Below are 3,915 nucleotides of genomic sequence, written 5' to 3'. Positions count from 1 at the left end.
GAGAATTAAGTAGACTCCACATCCAGTTTTCCCTATTTGTTAATATCTTACACTGCTGTGAGCCAATTGTTACAACTAATGGATCTATACTGATTCCTTATTATTGACTAAAGTCCATACTTTATTCAGATTTCCTTAGTTTTTACTGACTGTATCTGTCTATTCCAGTATCCCACATTATATTTAGTTATCATGCCTCATTCGTTGCTGCTGGAAATACAAAAATGATACAGCCACTTTGGACAACAGTCCAGCAGTTACTTACAAAGCTAAATTGGCCGGGCGCGGTGGCTCAAGCCTGTAATCCCAGCACTTTGGGAGGCCGAGACAGGAGGATCACGAGGTCAGGAGATCGAGACCATCCTGGCTAACAAGGTGAAACCCCATCTCAACTAAAAAATACAAAAAATAACTAGCCGGGCGAGGTGGCGGGCGCCTGTAGTCCCAGCTACTCGGGAGGCTGAGGCAGGAGAATGGTGTAAACCCAGGAGGCGGAGCTTGCAGTGAGCTGAGATCCGGCCACTGCATCCCAGCCTGGGCGACAGAGCGAGACTCCCTCTCAAAAAAAAAAAAAAAAAAAAACCAAAGCTAAATTTAGGCTTATCATATGATTCAGCAATTGCACTCTTAGTTATTTACCCAAATGAGTTGAAAACTTATGCCCAGACAAAAACCTGCATACAAGTGTTTATAGAAGCTTTATTTGTAATTGCCAAAAACTGGAAGTAACCAAAATGTCCTTCAATAAGCGAGTGGATAAACAAACTGGTATATCCAGATAATGGAACGTTATTCAGTAATAAAAAGAAATGAATTAGCAAGGCTCAAGAAGACATCGAGGAGCCTTAAGTGAACATTACTAAGTGAATGAAGCCAATCTGAAAAGGCCACATAATATATTATTCCTGCCATGTGACATTCTTGAAAAGGCAAAACTGCAGAGAAAGTTACAAACTTAGTGGTGGCCGGGGATGGTGGCTCACTCCTGTAATCCCAGCACATTAGGAGGCCAAGGAGGGAGGATTGCTTGAGGCCATGAGTTAGAGACCAGCCTGAGCAACATGGCAAGACTCCATCTCTAGAAAAAAAACTTAAAAGAATTTTTAAAAAATAGCCTGGTATGGTCACATGCTTATAGCCTTAGCTACTCAGGAGGCTGAAGTGGAAGGATCCCTTGAGCCCAGGAGAGCACAGGAGTTTTTGTTTTTGTTTTAATATTCTAAGTTCTAGGGTACATGTGCACAACGTGCAGGTTTGATACATAGGTATACATGTGCCATGTTGGTTTGCTGCACCCATCAACTCATCATTTACATTAGGTATTTCTCCTAATGATACCCCTCCCCCAGCCCCCCACCCCCTCCTGACAGGCCCCGGTGTGTGATGTTCCCCACCCTGTGTCCAAATGATCACGTTGTTCAGTTCCCACCTATGAGTGAGAACATGCAGTATTTGGTTTCCTGTCCTTGTGATAGTTTGCTGAGAATGATGGTTTCCAGCTTCATCATGTCCCTGCAAAGGAGATGAACTCTTCCTTTTTATGGCTGCATAGTATTCCATGGTGTATATGTGCCACATTTTCTTAATCCAGTCTATCATTGATGAACATTTGGGTTGGTTCCAAGTCTTTGCTATTGTGAATAGTGCCGCAATAAACATACGTGTGCATGTGTCTTTACAGTAGCATGATTTATAATCCTTTGGGTATATACCCAGTAATGAGATTGCTGGGTCAAATGGTAATTCTAGTTCTAGATCCTTGAGGAATCGCCACACTGTCTTCCACAATGGTTGAACCAATTTACACTCCCACCAACAGTGTAAAAGCATTCCTATTTCTCCACATCCTCTCTAGCATCTGTTGTTTCCTGACTTTTTAATGATTGCCATTCTAACTGGCATGAGATGGTATCTCACTGTGGTTTTGATTTGCATTTCTCTGATGGCCAGTGATGATGAGCATTTTTTCATGTGTCTGTTGGCTGCATAGATGTCTTTATTTGAGAGGTGTCTTCATATCCTTTGCCCACTTTTTGGTGGGGTTGTTTTTTCTTGTAAATTTGTTTGAGTTCTTTGTAGATTCTGGATATTAGACCTTTGTCAGGTGGGTAGATTGCAAAAATTTTCTCCCATTCTGTAGGCTGCCTGTTCACTCTGATGGTAGTTTCTTTTGCTGTGCAGAAGCTCTTTAGTTTAATTAGATCTCATTTATCTATTTTGGCTTTTGTTGCCATTGTTTTTTGTATTTTAGTCATGAAGTCCTTACCCATGCCTATGTCCTGAATGGACATATTGCCTAGGTTTTCTTCTAGGGTTTTTATGGTTTTAGATCTAACATTTAAGTCTTTAATCCATCTTGAATTAATTTTTTGTATAAGGTGTAAGGAAGGGATCCAGTTTCAACTTTCTATATATGGCTAGCCAATTTTCCTAGCTCCATTTATTAAATAGGGAATCCTTTCCCCATTTCTTGTTTTTGTCAGGTTTGTCGAAGAGCAGATGGCTGTAGATGTGTGGCATTATTTCTGAGGCCTCTGTACTGTTTCATTGGTCTATATATCTGTTTTGTTACCAGTACCATGCTGTTTTGGTTACTGTAGCCTTGTAGTATAGTTTGAAGTCAGATATCATGATGCCTCCAGCTTTGTTCTTTTTGCTTAGGATTGTCTTGGCAATGTGGGCTCTTTTTTGGTTCCACATGAACTTTAGTTTTTTCCAATTCTGTGAAGAAAGTCATTGGTAGCTTGAAGGGGACGGCATTGAATCTATAAATTACTTTGGGCAGTATAGCCATTTTCACAATATTGATTCTTCCTATCCATGAGCATGGAATGTTCTTTCATTTGTTTGTGCCCTCTTTTATTTCATTGAGCAGTGGTTTGTAGTTCTCCTTGAAGAGGTCCTTCACACACTTTGTAAATTGAATTCCTAGGTATTTTATTCTCTTTGCAGCACTTGTGAATGGGGGTTCACTCATGATTTTGCTCTCTGTTTGTCTGTTAATGGTGTGCAGGAACGCTTGTGATTTTTGCACATTGCTTTTGTATCCTGAGACTTTGCTTAAGTTGCCTATCAGCTTAAGGAGATTTTGGGCTGAGATGATGGGGTTTTCTAAATATACAGTCATGTCATCTGCAAACAGGGACAATTTTACTTCCTCATTTCCTAACTGAATACCCTTTACTTCTTTCTCCTGCCTGATTGCCCTGGCCAGAACTTCCAACACTATGTTGAATAGGAGTGGTGAGAGAGGGCATCCTTGTCTTGTGCTGGTTTTCAAAGGGAATGCTTCCAGTTTTTGCCCATTCAGTCTGATATTGGCTGTGGGTTTGTCATAAATAGCTCTTATTATTTTGAGATACATTCCATTAATACCTAGCTTATTGAGAGTTTTTAGCATGAAGGGCTGTGGAATTTTGTCGAAGGCCTTTTCGGCATCTATTGAGATAATCATGTGGTTTTTGTCATTAGTTCTGTTTATGTGATGGATTACGTTTATTGATTTGTGTATGTTGAACCAGCCTTGCGTCCCAGGGATGAAGTCGATTTGATCTTGGTGGATAAGCTTTTTGATGTGCTGCTGGATTCAGTTTGCCAGTATTTTATTGAGGATTTTCGCATTGATATTCATCAGGGATATAGGTCTAAAATTCTCTTTTTTTGTTGTGTCTCTGCCAGGCTTTGGTATCAGGATGATGCTGGCCTCATAAAATGAGTTAGGGAGGATTCCCTTTTTTTCTATTGATTGATATGGTTTCAGAAGGAATTGTACCAGCTCCTTTTTATACCTCTGGTAGAATTCAGCTGTGAATCCATCTGGTCATGGACTGTTTTTCGTTGGTAGGCTATTGTTGCCTCAATTTCGGACCCTGTTATTGGTCTATTCAGAGATTCAGCTTCTTCTTGGTTTAATCT

The sequence above is a fragment of the Theropithecus gelada genome, chromosome 18 (genome assembly GCF_003255815.1).
Source record: "Theropithecus gelada isolate Dixy chromosome 18, Tgel_1.0, whole genome shotgun sequence".
NCBI lineage: Eukaryota > Metazoa > Chordata > Mammalia > Primates > Cercopithecidae > Theropithecus > Theropithecus gelada.
Note: the sequence above shows the minus strand (reverse complement) of the source record.